Raw genomic sequence first — 20659 nt, 5'->3', positions numbered from 1 at the left:
TAGATATGAATCATACCAATCCAAATCGCAGAAATTCCGTTGACCGGTGGTTACGGGAAATGACTGAAACAACCAACGGCAGTGATGATAGATGATGACGGGCAGTGTTATTTATTGTTTTGTATTGACTCAACTCGTTAATTAAGCCAATCACATTGTTTGGATCGCACCGGTTTTTCATCTAGCAGAGGAATTGTTTTTTTTCACCATTTTCAACCAGCTTTTGGCGGTCAATGGTGCGTGCCGTGACGGTACAGAGTCGTACAGCTCGGAGTTTTCTGCCCTGGCGCTATTGGTGTTGGTGCGGTGCGGTGCGGTGCTCCGTGGCCTCCAATTTATGGCCTCCTTAAAGTGGAACGTCGTAAAGTTTTATGGTCGCATACCACTTGTTCCCACTGGCATTACTTCGGTTTGCTTTACTTCGTTTGCCACCTTCCGAAGGCCAGCTGTGCCGGGTGAGACGGGTGACGGTGAACAGGACCAAGCCTGCCTGCAATTGGACGGGTGGACGAACAGAGAGATCCTTCTTCGCAAGGTGATGCAATCTTACTGGGAATCCTAGGAAGAAGATGGACTACTTTGCTTGGCCTTGCTCATTTTTTGAAACATTGTCAAAATTTGTGCTGATTTGAAGCGATTGTTCTAGATACCGTTATTGAGCCGAATTTTTTTCCAGTTCTGTTTTCGCATCACCATCTTCTGAAACTGTGCATCCGGGTGAGGGGTAGTTGCTATCATTGTTTGAAAGACTGCCAATTAGGACCGATACACGATGTGAAATTAACTACCAGTGTGTAACTAGAAAATGTCGAAAATGAATAACTGTTGAAAGAATATTGTTATAGATTACTGAAAAATCCTGACACGAATATTTCATTTTATTTTTAAACAACAGTTGACTTTTTTTTAAGTGCTGTATTTCCAAAGCCAAAGGATTGTTTTCAGGATGTGTGTACTACGAAAAATTCTTACAAACAGAATGATTTAGTATTGCATCGAGCTGCTGCTGAATTGTGTTCCAAAAACCATTGAGTAATTTAAAGCCTCAAACTCTACAAAATCATACTCAGAAGATTGAAAATCAGCTGTTTGATGAGAAAATCGCTATCAAGGCTCGTCGATGCAAAGCGAAGTCCTGGCAGTACATTCTCTCTGTGAAGTTTGGCCTTTCGGTTGCAACAGACTTCAGAGCCGATTTCTCAGCGTACAGCAACATTCCATGGCTAGTACTACGACCCAATTGACACTAATAATCCTTCATCGTTTCTTGTGCATAGTCGAATAGTTTAGAATATTTTTTTCTATTTATGGCAAGAAATCAGGGGCAATTTATTTCGAAATTAGTGGCCTATAATAGTGTGACTCTTTTTACATTTCATTTTGAGGTCACAACCCCAACTAAAGAGTGAAACGCAAAGTTTATTGGAAATACAAATTCAGCCGTAGTAAGACAAAGCAAAATATGATTTCCTCAGAAGCAACTTTCCATAAAAGGGAATGCTCAACCAAAACATCAAAGCATTGTTTTGATTAAGTGATAAATTCAGAAAAAAAAAACATTAAATAGCTTGATAAAAATAAAAACAACAACTTTGTTCCGGAGCAGTGAACTTGAAAATTGAGATTGAGTGTTTCTGTTCCAGGTTCTGATGAAAGTTGATAACGTCATTCTTAACGTTTATTGAAATAACACCTGATTCAATTAGCCTAGTTTAGTGTTTTCACTAGATTGAGAAACTATTTTCGTCGAGAAAATTTTGGTTGTCTCATGCGAAAATTTAGTGAAACATCGGCTCATGGGATCAATGCCAGTTTGGTAGCAGCAATAATAATTTAGCTCAGCTCGAGCAATTGAGGAAAAACAAATGCACTTTAGCGTCCAAGTTAATCATGCTAAAACAAACAAACTTGTCAAATCCGAGTAAGAAGTGGATTGAATTATCACTTGTTGCACTTGGTTATTTTTTAAATGGGCAACAAGTCGTATACAGTCACGTATCCAGAGGGGGGGGGCCGAGGGGCCTTGACCCCTCCCGAAATCAAAAACAGATGTTTAAATATTCCGAAGGTCTCAGACATGTGTTACAGAAATAACAAGACAGTAAACGTAAAGATATGTAATACAATAACAGTAGTGTTAAACGTAATGATATGTAATACAATAAATTTAAAAAATACCATGAAGATGGAACTTGAGCCCTCTACTTTTCTTAATCGTGGAAACCGGTTTGCCAATCTGCAAACTATTCTGCATGTGGGACACAACCCAATTGAGCAGAAGCTCCACACATGTTCAACTTTGCACGGCCACTAAGTAGTTCAATTTTCAGTTTCGCCTCGAGGCATCCTCCCACAATAGCACACTTTTCTAGCCATCGCCAATTTACCAACACAACCAAAATTCAACTAACGAAGATATAATATCATTTTAGAAAGATATTTTTAAAGTTTTGAGCACTTAAGCTATATCCTATGAATCAATGATTCAGAAAATAGAACATTGATCTTACGAGGTATTAGCCATATGTTCAAGCTTCATCTCAAAGCCATATGTTCTCATCGTTTTCAAATGTCACCTGCACATTAAGAATTGAAAATCTGTTGAAACATAGGAAATTTTTAATCTAAAGATGCATTACCAAGACTTTGCCTTCGTTTTATTAGATACAAATTCCACTCACAGAATCTTAATTATTCAGAACTCACATTCAAAGTGAGTTTCATTTGCTCACTTACTAGCTGTTATAAGAAAAAAGGTCATGAATGTTACGTATTCAACACTTCTTCAAATTTTGATGCGGTAATTGATAATACTTTACAACGTGTTTCATTGATTTTAAGCTGAAATAATATCAAAAAAAGTTACAAAATATGTTTAAAATACAAACATTATTTTGCATGTCTGTTAAAACCAAGACTTTACTTTCGAATTAAAATGTTCTCTTTACCAGAATCAAACTATCAACTTTCGGTATCCATCGTTTGACATTCAAAGACGAACGCTTGATTGGCAACAAAAATTTTGCGTGCTGAATTGCAGTTATTTATGCCATGTTTAGCATAATGTCTTCAAAGTAAACTATCCATTCGGAAGCAATATTTTAAGTCACTGTCATTTCAAACGATCATGCGATCTGTCAAATCTAATATAAAGCTTAAAAACAATGATCCCGTCAGCAGTAAAATAGCTTTGTCGCCCACTTTTATATTGTCATTGAACAAAGTTAACGTCTCTCTACTAACATACACTCTTATGTCGTTTTCGCTTGGTGCCAAATCTAACCCAGTTTTCACCCTAACTGCTAGTTTCGAACCAAGTTTCAACATTGTTTCGAACCTGGTTCTTATATCAGGTTTGCTCAAACCCCTGTTGCTAACTGCGAACCCAACACAGTTTCGTTCAAAGTGTTTGTTTGATGAAACTACCTTGGGTCAATTTCAGTTTTCTCAAGCGAAAACGGCATTAGTAACATACAATTAACACAGCGGGGGACGGGTATAGCGTGATGAGTTAGTCGATGCCATTCACGCAGCTCACCTGGGTTCAATCCCCAACTCCGCACATAGGGTCAGCTTTTCTGAACCCAAAGCAGCGAATGACTTTAAGGTTAATACCTCTATAATTGAAACAAAATAAAAATCACGCAGCCTACCTTGATTCTGTTTCCATCTCCATTTTGATTTCCATACGCAATTTTATAAACAGTGTTAATTATGAAAAATCCAATCAAATTTTTGACAGGTAGGAGCCTGGTGGCAATTAGTGACCGACAGGTTAATTTTTTGTCCCGGGTTGCTGGTTCAAAGCCTGAGAGGATTTCTAGTGTCAGTAGGATCATTACACCAACCATGCAATGGTTCTGTAAGCTAAGAATCTGCTGCGAAATCTGTTGAATGAGGAAGTAAAATTCCCCTAAAAATGAATGTAATAATAAGACTTTTCCTGGTTAGTTTAAAAGAATATAGAGCATTCATTTTTAACCTTCTTTTAAAAACTCGAATTTTTTTGTTTACTACTTGAGGGTTTCTTCAGTGTTTTTAGACTTTCTTTTCATTCGAATTGACAGATTACCACTGCTAAAAAAAATCAAACATCTTTAAATATACGCCAAAATGTGTCTTCTGAGTCTAATTTTCATAAAATATTGACTTCCAAATCAATATGATAAAATGTTTTATAAATATTGATTAATTCATACACATTTTAGCTTACCATTGTTTCATCAATTTTGAAAGTAAACAAAACATTTTTTCACACACATTTACCTTACCTATAGCAGTAGACGAAAATAAGGTACTGCTCGATGAAAATATTTCTGACTGCCATAGCTATATAGACAAAAATGATTTTTAAGTTATCGACGTTTGAAGCGAGGGTCACATTACTTCTGATGTAATTTAAATTACGATTAATTTTCAGTTGCCTTTTTACGCTTATAATTGATTTTTTCGTTGCGTGTGTCGGATTGACATTAAATTAACTTCACATTAATTAAACTTCACAATAACTATAAATAAAAGGTTAATTTTCTTGGTAGCTAAATGTACTCGAGCAAAAAGCGAAATGTTGTATGTGTCCGTTTCGATGTCCTATCAACTAGTTTAACAGTACATTGAATGACAACACTTACATTTACATTTGTTTACACGAGCTGTGACGGATACGATAATTGTGATGCTCTTTATCGTGTATCGAATAAGACAAAATGCCAATTGGGAGCAATTACATTGAAATTGAAAAATTGAAACGATTTCATTTCTAGAGTCCAACATTGAATAAGCTGTTCAAAACCATTTTTTTGCGCTATGTTGGATGACAAGTCATTGGAGTTCTTTGACATAACCTAAAATAAACTCCGGACTGAAGAAGGAGGGCGCGAACGATAAAAGTTATGACAGTCGTCTTGTTGAATTTCGACAAAAAACGATCACCCGTCCGACAAACGCCGATGCCTTCCCGGGTAGATGTAAATAGCAAATAAAAATCAAAATAATAACAAATTTAACCATCATATCATATCAAAGCTGTCATTGCGATACTTGATATTTTTTTGATATTTCATCGAAGGAATCAAGAAATTGTACAATATCTGTTCAGCATCAGAATTAGTTATTATTTCGTTATTGATGAGTTAAGTTCAATTGATCCAGTACCTCTATCTTCAAATAAACTATACTCTTCAATAAACTGCATAAGAATCAGATAAGATGAATGCATATCAGAAGCATTCTATTCCGATTGCTAGTACATGAAATACCTGAAAAATTCGTCTTCTATAAATGTTTTGTTCTTACTGTGACATTACAATCACAGAATTTTATCTTTTGGTACTATTTTCTCATGCAGACTTTATTATTTTTTTTAATATTTTAACTCTTATTTAATGATTTCAATATCTACCATTGAGATGTTTCGATTGTTGTAATAAAATTTGTTTTTGGTTAGCAAACCACTTCTACCCAAATTCTGAGTTCGGCGAACTTTTTACCGATCATCGATGATAACTCAACAGGGTGCTCGACTTTTAAACAGATCAGTTTTGTTATTCCGATCCCAAGATACGGTTTAAATTTCTCGGAAGAATTTTTAGCAAATTTTAGTTAATTTCTCTAAAAAAATTAGGCTTCACAAAACTTTGAAAGTGTGTAGATTCCTGCACAATATAGCGAACGTCAGCAAACTATGTTTAGAATTCTTGTAACCCAGCAATTTTACAGGTAAAATTTCAAAGGTGGAAAGGTCTGATGCTGCTTTCAAAAACACTTATCTATTATTATACGAAATAAAACAATTGTCTTTACCTGACACGCCAAAAACGAGAATTCGACGCTCGAAGTTAATATCAAATACAGCCCAATGAATTTTTTGCTGAGAGATTGAAACTTGACCGTTAAGTTAATGTGACTACCCGATCAATAGGTTAATTGAAAAATTACTTCTTGTACGGAACATTTTTTGAATCAGAACTACTTACTGATTAGTTTTTTTTTTCTTTTTGGTTGCGTACGTGCACGCAATTGTTTTAGAAATCTATCGTTTCATGCGTCCAACAAAAAAACTAAACAAATGCAACCAACAAACCATTTTCCGTTTGAAGATTGGAACAAGTTTGTGAGAAAATCTGATTGTCTGATTTTAGATAAATCCATGAGACATAATTGCCAATACTTCGAGTATTCACCGTAGAAAAGTAATATTAAAAGCGTCAGAAACTGCCTAATAAAAAAATATCAGCTCACTTTGCATACGTCCGTGTTTAGAATTTACGATCATCATATTTGAATACTGATTTAAATCGAATTTAAAATTTACCTATGAAAAGCTCTATGATTTGTATATCACCTTCGCTTTCTTTATGATTATCGTCAGCGTCATCTCACGTGAGATGAAGTCGATGAATGGCACAGCAACTAGACTATATTGGCCTTTCCAAGATGCCCCATGGCTGAATAATTTGAAGAACTGGTAGAATTTATTCGACATTTGCTCTCGTCCGAACCCCAGCAACCTGTTCTACTTAGTGTCGAATATTTGCATCCAAGTTTCCGAATTAAATGTGGAGAAGGTTAAAATCATAATACATACTCAAGTCATATCTCGAATTCGTAGATGAAAGATAGCAAATGTGCTGGATCCAATTAGACAAGAAAATCGCATTTTTATTCAGACTATAATTCAAATTTTTGACACCATAAATGCAGATCCTAAATAGCTTCGTTATACGTGCGAATCCAGTTATAATAATTAGCTCCATAACATTAGTTTTCATTCACCTGTTGAAAGATACGAACGTTATGGATAAATAGTTAATCAGAGACTGGTGATTTTTTTTTGCTGAAGCATTTCATCACTGTTTTGACTTGTTTTTACACCTGTCACTCAATGGTTTTCAACCACTGGTGAAGTATATTTTATGTTAAACAGAGAGTAAAGGATTTTATTTCACGAAAAATGATATGTGATGCAAGACTTTAATAATTGATGGATTCTAAGTATTCAGCCTTTATCATCTTAGTAATTCTATATAAATTCATTGCCGGTACCATGATTAAGAAATCACGAGACATTTCTCCTCATGAGACCATGCCTATTACTGTTACTAATCGGTCACTTGAGCGTTTAGTAGAGTAATTTTACTAGAATAATGTTTTCACACCATTTCTCGTAGGCCGAGTTTTATCAGTGAAGCTAGGAAATGTCGAGTCAAAAAACTTCATTAACGAATCAGGTGTTTCTTAAGGAAGCAATCTCGGACCATTGCTGTTTTCATTATTTTTTAATGACATTTCTTTTGTCATTCCACCAGGATGCAGACTTATGTATGCGGACGATTTGAAACTGTTTCTTGTTGTACAATCGACAGCTGATTGCATGGAACTTCAGCAGCACCTAAACAATTTTTGTGAACGGTGCAATCTCAACCTCGTAACTATAAGTGTGTCCAAATGCTCTGTGATTTCTTTCACACGCAAGAAATGCCCGATAGTCTGGAACTATACTATTTCTGGGGAAACACTTGAAAGAGGAACTGTTTCCAAAGATTTGGGTGTGCTTCTTGATTCTCAGCTCTCCTTCAGACATCACTACTCGCATATAATAGCTCAGGTAAATAGAAACTTAGATTTCATCATGAGGATCGCCAAACAGTTTACTGATCCATACTGCTTGCGAGCGTTATATTACGCGTTAGTACGGTCTACCCTTGAAACCGCAGTGCATATTTGGTGTCCTTACGCCAGTGTTTGTGTCAATAGAATTGAAGCAGTACAATCACGATTCCTGCGATTTGCTCTTAGATCTCTGCCATGGCGTAATCCGTCAGAGCTTCCACCATACATTGAGCGCTGTCGTTTGCTCGACATGGACACACTAGATAAACGACGAAATATGCTCAGAGCAGTATTTATAGCGAAATTGCTGAATGGACAAATTGATGCTCCTGAGATTCTCTCGCAAATATGTATTAATGCCCCTCCAAGAACGCTAAGAGCGCGGACTTGCGACTCGACTTACGAAGAACGGAATATGGTCAGAACGAACCGATCAGGGCAATGTGCAATGTTTTCAATAGTGTGTACGACCTTTTTGACTTTTGTGTATCTAGTGTTGTTTTCAAGAATAGGCTTAAGAGATTCAGATAGATTATAAGTAGAACTTAATTATTTTTTAGCACTGGACAATGTTTGTACCTTTATTCGTTAGGCTAATGTTTTCAAATTGTAATTAAGTAAACAAATATGTAAAATGTTAAAAAGATGATGGGTTTTACGCGCATTTGATGAATTTCAAATGACCTTTTCCCACTCCACCAAAAACTCCATTGAAATCAATCCAGGTCAGATGGAAAGAAATGGATAAATAAATAAAAATAAATTTCATCCTACTATATTCAGTAATATAGTAGAATAAAGCAGAATTAAATGGTGTTAAAACATTATTCTAGTATTACTGATGATTTTGTGAGCCATTTCCATAAAAATATCAGGACTCAAATCATTTTACTCATAGTATCATTAATAATAGGAATGAACTCATGAGATCTGACACGTTTCATGGTTTACATAATTTCTTAATCATGGTACCGGCAATGTATTTTTATCCGTGTACGATTCCAGAATTATTGAGGATTGACAACGGAGATCACCCTGTCCCATTTATTGTTATCACTAATTTTTGAAGGTGTTGATTGCAATGCGCTGGAAATACGCATTGTTTTGTTTGAAACATTCGTGTTCGAATATGAAATTCAACTAACCAGTAGTAATGACATCCGCCTAGGTTTACTCGTTTTGCCCAGCATATACAATGCTAATTCCGACAAGGTCGGATGTGAAAAATTCACCCCGTTGATATTTTTATGAAACTTTTTCAAAAAAGTATGTATGAATTCAATAATATTGTAACGAATTTCCATTGTGCTAAAGCCAAGTCCGGAAACGAAACAAAATATTTGGGAAAAAATCTTTTCCATCAATGAATTTTTCAAACCTACTGAATGGGATGCCCTACCTTAAGCGCTACATTCGTTGAAAATTGTTCTTTCTGAGTAAAATTCATTCTTTCAATTTGTCTGAGTTATGCTTAATTAGACTTTCAATCACTTACTTCTACACCCGATATCTGATACTTACCTTACCTAACAGCAATAGTCCGGGGGTGTCCTTAACTGTATCAAGCATATGTCTTCACATAACTCGTTCCATGGCTGCTCGTCGCCAGCCTCTCAAGGCACGGATGCTTCGTAAATCGCCCTCCACTTGGTGGATTCACCTTGCTCGCTGTAATCTGATATATGTCAATCAAATATCTGAAACCAATTTTTCTATCAACATTTATTCAGTTGAAAATAAGGCATATATTCATCAGATAGAAAGACCATCTCTATGAAACGATCAACTTTATTTATCATTTATTGATTCCATTATTTTACTTTATATAATATTCCAATGATGCTCGTAATAAAACGAAAGTTAAATAAACTATTATAAATACATTTTTTTAAATATCTTAATTCTGTATAATCATTCAACCCGGAAGGAAAGAACAATGTTTTCGAATTCCATTCCCCCTAGAACCATTTCATCGAACGCCAACTCACTGCTTACGATTTACCTGATAGTGACATTTAACTGAAAGCGACAATTCACCGAAAGTCAATTCTCTGGATGTTTTTGTTTTCTAGAGAGCAGTTCCAGAGCTGGGTAGCAAATCATCAGACTTCGCATACTCTGATCTGAATGGAACATTGTAGCCGTTTTCAGTATGACAAACAATTTATTCTGCGTTTCAACTTAAAACTGATCTTAAAAATGGACGTATTTAATTTTGCACGCACTTTTCGAAATCGTTGTAATTCAAAAACTGTACATTGCACAAAAACGGTATCCAAGAAGAAGTAGAGACCAATTCGACTGAAGACAAACGGAAAAATTAATATTTGCATGTACTTTTTCCTAATCGTTGTAACTCAAAAATTGTAAATTGTACAAAAACGGTATCAAAAAAAAAGTTTTAGGAAATCAAACGAGCATTCCAAAATAAATTATACACTGAAAAAATATCTTTGTTCTTGTTTTTGTATTATTCACGCTCGAAAATGTCTGTTTAGGTGCCCAATTCTCGCCTTTTGCGGGAAGTTTCACTTTTCTGTTACAACTCGAAAAAAATGCAGCTGAAGCGCATCGAATGCTCTCATAAAACTTACGGTGATGCTGTTTTTTTAAAATAGTGAATTCGATGTCGAAAACAAACATGGTGGTGGATGAGAAAAAACCTTCAATTTGGTGGGATCGGCTCGGTGTGATTTACTACGAGCTCTTAAAACCGGGTGAAACCATCACAGGAGATCGCTACCGAACGCAACTGATGCGCCTTAGTCGCGCGCTAAAAGAAAAGCGTCCACAATATCAAGAGCGACATGACCAAGTCATGCTCCAACACGACAATGCTTGGCCTCACGTCGTAAAAGTGGTCAAAAAGTACCTGGAAACGCTGAAATGGGAAGTCTTACCCCACCCGCCGTATTCCCCAGATGTCGCCCCTTCTGACTTCCACCTATTCCGTTCGATGGCACACGGCCTGGCAACATTTTTAATCCCTCGAACAGTTGGAAAAATGGATTGCTTCATGGATAGCGTCAAAAGAGGACTCCTTTTTTCGAGCCGGGATCCGAAAATTGCCGGAAAGATGGGAGAAAGTTGTCGCTAGCGACGGACAATACTTTGAATAATACATCTGTAACCACTTTTTCGCAATAAAGCATTTAATTTTGGGAAAAAAAACGGCAGAAGCAAAGTTGTACACCTGATAAAACCAACGTTTGACGTTAATATGACTAGTGTCTCTTTAAAAATGAAGGTGTAAAAACTAAAACTAATTGTCTAATTTTTGGTGAAAATATTCGTTTGAACATTTAAATATTGTTTTACAGACCAAAAGTAATATAATCACCCATAGAGAGGATTCTACTTTGGAAAACCTATTCTTATTATTGCCAAAGTATCATTAAACATCTTGCCTTTTTGGATTAAGATCATTTCTTGCACGGATTTAGACTCATTTTTGATACAAAATTAATCAGATTGATTCGGGTAGTTCAGCATACTTCAGCGCCAAAATGATTTCTCGGTCACATCACTTGTACGATGATATCTCCGAAATCAGAAAAGACAACCATTTGACCTTCGAAGCTGATCCACAACCCAATGTTAGTCTCGAACAAGTCTAATATTATAGAAATCAGTTCATCCACATCCGAGAACTAGACTTCCTAACAATTGAGCAGTAATGAGTCGCTTACGTCACTTATATCATTACATCACCGGAACCGTAAGTGACAGCCAATTGATCTTAGAACCTAATCAATGACCCAGTAGTAGCTTTCAAACAAGACTAAGCTTATAGGAATCAGTTCGGTAATCTCCGAAAAAATTGACCGGTAAGAAAAAAGAACGTTTTTGTCGGATACGACACTTATACCATTATATCTTTAGAACCAAAATTGTCATAAATTTCAACTTTGAACTTCATCCAATGTACGTCCAATGTACGTGCTTTGAAACGAGCCACAGTTTGTTGCAATCGGATTAGTTATTCCCAGAAAATTTGAGCGTTAAGAAAAAAATTGTGTTTTGTCGGTTACGTCACTTATATCATTATAACTTCGGAACCGGAACCAAATGTGATAAACATTCGATCTTCAAACTTGATCCATGTATCCAGTCTAATCAATGTAGTAACTTTCAAACGAGTCTAAGCTTGTTAATATTGATTTGGACATCTCCGAGAAAATTGGTCGGTTACGTCCCTTATACCAATATAACTCCGGAACTAGAACTATTATAATTTTTATTTTTACGTTTCGTCTTTGACTCATCAGTGCAGAGCAGTTCAAATTGAACTGCTTAGTGCTAAACTCGGCAGCTCAATTTGAACCACTAAGCAGACGTAAAGTTTCTGCTATTTACAGAACACTTTTTGTTTTGCAACGGAGTGCAATGTCTTTTCTGACGTGCCGAACGAACGTCTGCTTAGCGGTTCAAATTGAACTGCCGAGTTTAGCACTAAGCAGTTCAATTTTAACTGCTCTGCACTGATGAGTCAAAGACGAAACGTAAAAATAATAAAAACGGTTATGTGCCCCAGCACAAAATTTGGCTAACCCCTAAATGATAGAACTATTAGCCATATAGTCTCCGAAGCTCCGATCAAAAGTTGTTTTATTCCAACAATTCTTTTACTTTCCTTTAGATAAAGGCAAAAAGACTTTCTCGAGATATTTGGACACGAAATTCAATGAACTCAATTTTAATGAACTATAGACAATTGTATATTTTATTTAAAATAGATGTTTATGTCTATGATGTTTTTTAGTGTATATTCCGAATAAATTGCCTGAAATTTCTTCTAGATCACTTATTTTTATACAATCAACAGTTCCCTAGTAACAGCGATTTGAAGAAAGCGCATACGGAAAAAACATTCGCCCTTGTAAAAAAAATAGCAAGTTTATCTTGTTTTTCTTAACGTTTTATGTTAATTTTTTGAATAGCTCTGCTATTCACATCAAAAGAACTGACTTTCGGTAAATTGATCCAAAATTGGTGCACTCAGTTCAATGATATTTGACAACTCGACGTTCGATGAAATGGTCTCTAGCGAATAGAAATTCGACGGCCCCGATTTCTGCCACTGGTCATAAACGATTCCGATTGAAAATCATCCTCGGAAAAAATATATATAATGTCTTAATTTGCCTACATTGATTTTCATTTCGCCACCCCGACAAAATCACTCCCAAAATGTGGAGCCACTTGTTCACTCGTTCCATCGCATCTCGTGCACCGATGCTCTATTTTTGAGCATTTCTCCCCCCTCCCCACGTGCTCGATTTGACCGAACGGGCTGCGTTTTCCGGCACGTTTTACTATAATTGTTTGTGAAAATTCCGACAAAAATAATAAATACCTGCACATTTCATCCGACCGGTCGGTAATTGTGGGTACCAACAAGAGCAATTGATGCCCACTCTCTCGCACCCACCCATCCTTCTGGATCCGAACTCCATCGGAAGTAACAAGAAACTGGGCAGGGGACGGAAAACGATTGTGCGGTTGTGGTGGGCGGTTGGTTGTTTGGTTGGAGACTATATTAAAAATCACACTTGTTTGTCGTTCCGAGCCGGATAATGGCCGTATGTGTATGTGTCCGATGTATGTGGGTGACATTGCGTCCAATGATTGTCATTCACTCAACCCGGGACTGTGAGACTGACTACGTGGGAGTCCGTGTTTTCTGGGTCCGTAGCGGGATAAATTTGGAACTTTGATCCGAATCACTTCGGTCCAGTCCGGTCCGGTCTGACAGTCAAATCATTTCCTGTTTGATTCGTCGAACGGCGGATGTCATTAAAATGAGTTATAACTTGCGACAGAATTGACATTTGTCACATACACTCGTAGTCGCATGTGCGATCAAACACGTCGCGAACAATGCAGTGAGTGGCTCGTTTTGCGGTTTGGTACTAATTGGAAAACCAGAACCCTAATCGAAATGAATATAACAAACCGAAGCCGGGCGAGAAGAAAATGACGAACCGAGGACGCCTTTTCTGGAAGAAACTCTAGTCACAAGAATGTTCGACTAATAAATAACAGTTGGAGGCAAATAAATTATGCTTCTTGTTCGGTTTTCGGTTGGCTTCCTCGTGAATGTATCGTTGCTCTATTAAGTTGAGTGTATGTGTCACTACGGGAGACAAAGTTTTTTGTTGTCTTTTTTTTTTTTTTTTTTTTGTTTCCCTCGAACTGATCCGAATAGTTAGTTGAGCAGGCATATGTTGCAGGTATCGGAACTGGAATCGATACGTCGCTCGGCATTACAGTTTTGCCGCCGACGAATAAGTGGAAGTTTGTTGTGTCATACAGAGAAAGAGACCCCGAATGCGTCACTCTTTATGGCTCTTTTCGGGGGTCCAGTTTTTCTTTCCCTCCGGAGGGCCGCAGTCTATATCAGTCAGTTAGGCTTTCGACGCAGCCCGAGCCATAATTCAAACGCGATATAATTGCTAGTGGCGGGTGATTGAGTTATGGTTTCCTGTCGAAACCAACCGGCTGTCCATTGACACAAACTGTGCTGGGTTCTGTGCGGTTGGTGTAGCTGCCTGTTATCAATAGGCGATCTCAAGCATAAATGAATGTGAATTGGAGCTGGTGCGACCAGAACACGAACTGTAATTATTTGGAATGATACTTTTCGAACAATGTGTAGAAAATTATGGGGCTTACGGTGTAGATTTTCGCATTCGTACCAGAGGAAACTGGCGTAAGGGTTTGAGAAGTTTTAGAGTCAATTAATAATGACTGTAATTAAAATCGATCAAAAACGAAGCAATGATAAGGGCAGTTGCATATGCATATGGGGAACGTGCCATTTGAGCCAATTTGTTCTGATTCCTGATTCCTGCATATGCAAGCGAATGAACGAACTTAAATTCAAATAAAATATCAAATACCGCCATTGACGGCTGATCGAGACCTGAACATACGACAACTGACTTACGAACCAGTTTCTTACACTCTACTCCGGCGACTCGGGCGTAAATGATTATAGCTATCAGAAAAATTTATTTACAATATAAAGCTTGCTTCAGATAGAATTGGAACAAAGACAATTGCCTGTATTTCAGTTATTTATTATTGAATTCAAGATTTTTTTTTACAAATGTAGCGTTTTCTTTATACTTTAAAAAAAAAATACGGATAAAATTATTCGTCACGGTTGCGAAGGAATTCTCAATTTTTTCTTGTAACACGGCTCATTAGGCGGCGCACATCTTCTTCGTTCATCGTTTAAGCTATCTTATTCCACCAGGTCGTCATCTGATTGATGTCTTTGACAACCTTTCCCTTTGCCGTGAGTCTCCTCTTCATGATTACCCAGAATTTCTCAATAGGGCGGAACTAGGGGCAGTTGGGTGAGTTAAGGTTTTTCGAAACAAACTGGACCCCTTTCTCTGCATACCATTCTTGAACGACTTTGCTGTAATGACAGCTTGCCAAATCTGGCCAAAACATTACGGGATGGTCGTGGGATCGAATGATCGGCAAAATTCGTTTTTGGAGATACTCTTTTTGGTATAGTTCCGATGTATTATTTGTGACGAAAACTTTCGTTTTTTTGCCACAGCTGCAAATGCCCTGCCAAATCATAAATTTTGTTGCAAATTTGTCGGCAAAAACAAATTTAAATTTGGTTGGAACATCCCCCCGAGCCGATGCCAAGTAAAATTTCTTACCTGGGATTTGCCCGAAGTCAGCCTTGACATAGGTTTCATCGTCCATCAGAAGACACTCGTCGAACATGGTCAGCATTTTGACCACACTATTCTGTTTTATGGTCCGATTTTTCTGTTCGCTAGCTCGATACGACTTGATTCCTTCCCGGAGTCGAGTTCTCCTCACGATACTATGGGCAGCACCGAATTTTCTGGCCAAATCACGGTCCGACAGATTAGGATTCCTCTTAATCGTCTTCAAAATCTTACCACGCAGTTTCCGGTCGACAGTTCCACCTCGACGATTGGCTTGAGGCTTCCGAATCATCGTCAATGTTTTCTTATACCGTTTGACAACGCGCCATACGATATTTCTGGGCAATTTCAGCTGTTTAGCTAGCCTAGATGCAGACCACAATGGATTTTCCAAATAACTGTGCACAATTTTTTCCCTTCTTTCGGCTTCCATGTTGATTGTTTACAAAATAAAGTCGGTTTGCGGAATGTCAAAAATCATACGTGAAGCTGACAAAATTCCTGACACGTGGGCGCCAAAAACTTCCAAATCCATCCACCAGGAGCGCCACAATATTAGCAAAAGTTTGTTCCAATTCGAAATGAAGCAAGCTTTAATCAACACGATGACAACGACAGCCAAATTTGAAATGAATGAAAGAAGAGCCAAATTGTATAATTTTCTAAGATATTAAACACTGATTGGATATAAACGATTTTAAACACTGTTGCGAATTTAGAACTGTGAAAATTGCAAAAAACTGATCAAATTATCTTAGATTTGCACTACACTGATAATTTAAAATTTTCGATTTACAAAGAAGCAATCTTTATAGTTCTTTAGATAACATTTATAGCCATTAGAAGGGCTGATTTTGCAGAATGTTCCACATTGTTGTACATTTTCCGTTGTATTTTGCTCCAATGCAAACGACCACCAACAGAATGATGTAATCGATCTTCTTCCAAGGGAAACTGTCCTGCGACCTGACGTCGACCAAAGTCCAAATGAAAGCATTGACGACTGCTCCACCTGACGATTGATGTCCAAATGAAAGCACGACCTAAGCGTTTGAGGCTTTATACCACGCAAAAGGTCTGCTTTCATTTCCAATTGCTCCACTGGACGACTGAAGTCCAAATGGGAGTTGCGACCTAAGCGTTTGAGGTTTTTAAGCACGCAGAAGGTGCACTCTCCGAAGCTGCTGGTTGATTAAATCATTCCCACGACGTCTGCTTTCATCCAAAGAAACAAGAAGAAATGATCGATTTTCGACCACGGTTCCGAGATATGTGCCTGACTACCTCAAAATCGTCGTCCTTGCGCGAAAACCCCAAGCGAAAGTAAAGAGTTTTTTTTTGAGTTGTTTGTGGTCACACTGTTCAAAATATTATCTTAAATTCCTGATCATATTATTGATGAAATAGTGAAAGAATTATGTTGCTGCCATTAATACAAGACGAGATATTCACGATTAAGTTCTGCCCATTCTTCCATGTGTCTAATTTTGAAAAGGCACCCCATAGTAAAGTAAGTCTGTCTATCGATTTATCTATTTGAAATTTGATGCTGCATAGAAATTAGTTGGAAGCAAACTTAATAATCATTTGTGAGCTTGAGCTTGATCCCTGGTTGCCACACCGTTACTGATTGAGACCTACTAAAATTGTAAAGAGAATTTCTAGATGATCCCTGGGATTGGCCACTCACCCTTTAACGTTCATTTCTGGTAACCCCATAATTGAAAGATCATTATTACCGACGTTGGCCAAATTGGAGTGTGGTTCTAGTAGGGAATCGGAAGGGTTGCTAGTCCAACACTTAATGTTAATAGAGCCAGTATGTACTACTCCACAAGTGCCATGGAAGGAGGATATTTTTCAGTAGGATGAATTTCAATGATTGTAGATTCGAGCTGAAGATGCTTCTTTCTTAAAACTGAATTCATAGGTACTAATCGTAGGCTAAAAGATTATTGTGGAATGCTGTCGCAGAAGGAGGAAGCAGGACTACATAGAATTTTTTGTGGTGCAAAATAGTCTGTAAAATCAAGTCTAACAAATCAATTTTATATAGATTTAATTACAGTTCGAAACTCGTTGTACCACATTTTTTTCTTGTTGTAATATTCAGTTGAAATTTGATCTACAATACAGAAGCAGATCCAATACGATTTATCGATATTGGTTCATATTACAGGGTGGCAAGTGACCGGGAAAATCGGGAAAACCGGGAAAAAGTCGGGAATTTGGTTTTACCGGGAAAAAGTCTGGAATTTTAGTGCAAATCCGGGAAAAAATTTACGATTTTCAGCATCATGATTTTCCTGATACAACAAATGAAAAGATGAAGGCCATTTTGTGTTTGAATTAGAAGTTCAGTACAAGTTCTGAAACTTCTTATTGTCCCTCACAGGTTCAATGGTGCACAATCCATTGAAAATGGAGCCAACACCTCAGCAATTTTAATTCAATAAGCGCTTTCTTAGTTGGCACCAATAACAGCACAATGAATGCTCATAATGAAAAATAAGGATAATTTGGATACTTCTGCTGAATTTCTATTATATCTCGACAAATATTAGAAAAGATTCCAAGTGCAAATGACAGTTTCTCTTTGTTTATTTTCTCTTTCAATTATTACTGTATTTTCCAACATTTTTTTAACAGCAGATCGAAAGTTGATAGTTTCAGTCCTTATTCTATGCAAAGTGTAAGATAGAATGATTGCCTATAGGACCATAATAATCGAAAGAAAGAGTAAAGAAAGAGGAACTGTCATTTGCACTTAGGACCTTTTCTAGTGTTTTTCTTCAAATTTCAGAATAAATATGCATAATGGTAAAAGTAACATCAGGTAACATGTTTGATAATTTTTTTAAGAAATCTTAGGGGCCGTGTTTTTAGTTGCCAGCCAATAATTTCCCTAATTTCACTAAAATTTGTCTCAGTAATGTTAAATTGTGACAATACTTGCTAAGTAATCTTGGTATTGATTTCAATAGGATTCACAAAATCGACAGAGCTGTCGACTTTCATTTTATCCACCGTTTGCAAGGAGTATTTGATTTCCTTCTTTGACAGCTGAAATTGATTTTTCTGAGTTCGTAAGAGCTTGTTCAGTGTCGATGATAGGAGAATAAAATTTAGATCATCTCAGTCACTAGAGGCATAGATTGTTGTTGTTTTTCCAAAGTGACAAGCGTACATTTTAAGAGTTCTAGAAGAATTTTGTTCTCTCGCCAAAACCCAACTCTGAAAGAATATCGTATATGCTGTTAGCAATGGTCTCTCGTCCTCATGTGCACCTCGTGCACTGCACAACTGGTCAAATAGGCTCTGTGAGAACTTGTATGCACACATTAAGGACAGGCTTCAGTGCCTTATGCTTATGGCAGTTGAAAACAAATTGCTGTCTCAGTTGCAACGTCGAAAGCAGTGCACAACCCGTAAATTTTGTCACGAGACACCACTGGTTGTTAGAAGTAATCGGGTTTGAGGGAGGAGTGTTGTGCTTTAGTCCATTCATTTCAAATTTTTAACCTTATACTATACCAAAGTAAAAAAAAAATGGAATACGCTAGAGACGGGCAGTCTGCGTACGGTCCAACAGAACTAGTTTTCCTTGAAGATTGAGTGAACTGGAGTTCTTTATTGAAGAATTATAGCTCACTATTCTTCTCAATAGAATAGTCTATCAAAACGTTTGCTGGTTTGAGGAATCTGGTAGAATTTCGCGAACTTTGAAAATGTATATAAAAGAGAATGATTATTGGTAGAACATGCAAAAAGACTTTATTATCATTGAATCTGTTAACTACAGAATATAATTTATAGCTCTCATATTATTTTCTAAGAAACATACAAAGTTTCAGAAAAACGAAAGAACGGTTCAATAGATCTAATTCTTTCGGTACAATTATCAAGTTTTCAACAGTTCTTCGGAATGAACGGCATAAGTTTTAAGAAGGACTGATTTTCCAGATAGCCTTTAAAAGACTGATTCAGTGGTAGTCTTGAAAAAGATTGAATAGTTCGAAAAATAATTATTTTATTTTAATTGTAAGACTTTAAATTTAATTTTTCATCATTAGGCTTTCAAGTAACTGATGATATTTCTGGAAAACTACAAAACACCACCAATAATCGTCGAATATGATGTGAAAGCTGCGCTTGAGAGCATTATTGGAAAAAGCAAGAAGTTAAAAAAAATTGTGTTGATTTTTCAAGAAAATTGCAAGAATTTTGATGCTTCATTCCTTCGTGAAATGCAAGACTGATCACTTTCATCACCGTTGGCCAGATATGTTTCTTGTTTTAATCCTATTGTTACATCGAAGTTACTGGCGAAGTAAAAGACAAAATAAAGATGGAGTACATTAAGCTGGATGGTACTGTTAGTTCAGAAGATAAACGTTTGGACAAACTGGATGAGAGTTTTAATCGTAGTTCCAAGGAGATACCCGAAAAATACTTATTTCTCAACTCTTGATGTTTTTTTGGACATGTTAAAAAAACCGGGAATTTTTAGTCTCGCGCACCGGGAAAACCGGGAAAAACCGGGAAATTGAAATCGCTAATTCATTTGCCACCCTGATATTACGTAGAAAACTTCAACGATCCTCATACACACAAGCTGGCGAAGCACTCCGAAAGGTGGCTAATTGCGAATGAATTGATGAAAATCGATTGTTATTACATTATCCCTAAAAAGTTGATAACAAATAGATTCAATGACCGCATGAATGATGTTATACATGTTATTATACGTCTTCTGAGACCAATGTTGTCTCAAGTTGATAAGCAATCATTTCAATCGGTTAGCTTTTAGGATGGCCTTGTCTGACAGCGTTTTCAACTGAAAATCTCACCCGCGATCAATCGTATTTTTTTTTTAATCACCAACTTTGTTTTTGTTTTCGAAACATTTCTGCAACCATCTTCACCGGCAACCAACGAATCTCGTCTGTACTCCTGCTGACCTCTGGTTACCAACCATCGCCGTTCGAATTAAACTGTTATCGTAACTATTGAATTCAATTATGGATCCGTTTAGCTTCACAACCAACCGTGAGTCCTGTACCGCCTCTTCCACCTCGTCGTCTTCTCGAGCGATTGGTGCAGGCTGCTGTTGCTGTTGTTGCTTCGACGTTGCAACCACGACGACGACGGCTATAAGCAATTAAGTCCGAAAGCCGATCGCGCATGATCCGTCGGCATTCGTTACACCAGACGATAAATCAATCGCTCTTATCTTTCCCAAACATGTTTTATGTTTTAAGACCAATCGATGCCTTTTTAGCTTCACTGTACCAACGTATGTCTTCTACTTTTGTGTTGCGACTGCTCCCTCCCGGTACATTTACATC

General features: G+C 37.1%; 1 protein-coding gene across 4 annotated transcripts in view; it reads left to right on the top strand.

Moving 5' to 3' along the window:
• LOC131430642 (protein tiptop) overlaps nucleotides 1-20659 on the top strand; it is a 1048630-nt gene that overhangs the window by 1011520 nt on the left and 16451 nt on the right. The gene's annotated exons all lie outside the window — the stretch shown is intronic.

This window comes from Malaya genurostris, chromosome 2, assembly GCF_030247185.1.
Source record: "Malaya genurostris strain Urasoe2022 chromosome 2, Malgen_1.1, whole genome shotgun sequence".
Lineage (NCBI taxonomy): Eukaryota > Metazoa > Arthropoda > Insecta > Diptera > Culicidae > Malaya > Malaya genurostris.
This window is presented reverse-complemented; position numbering and strand designations above follow the sequence as displayed.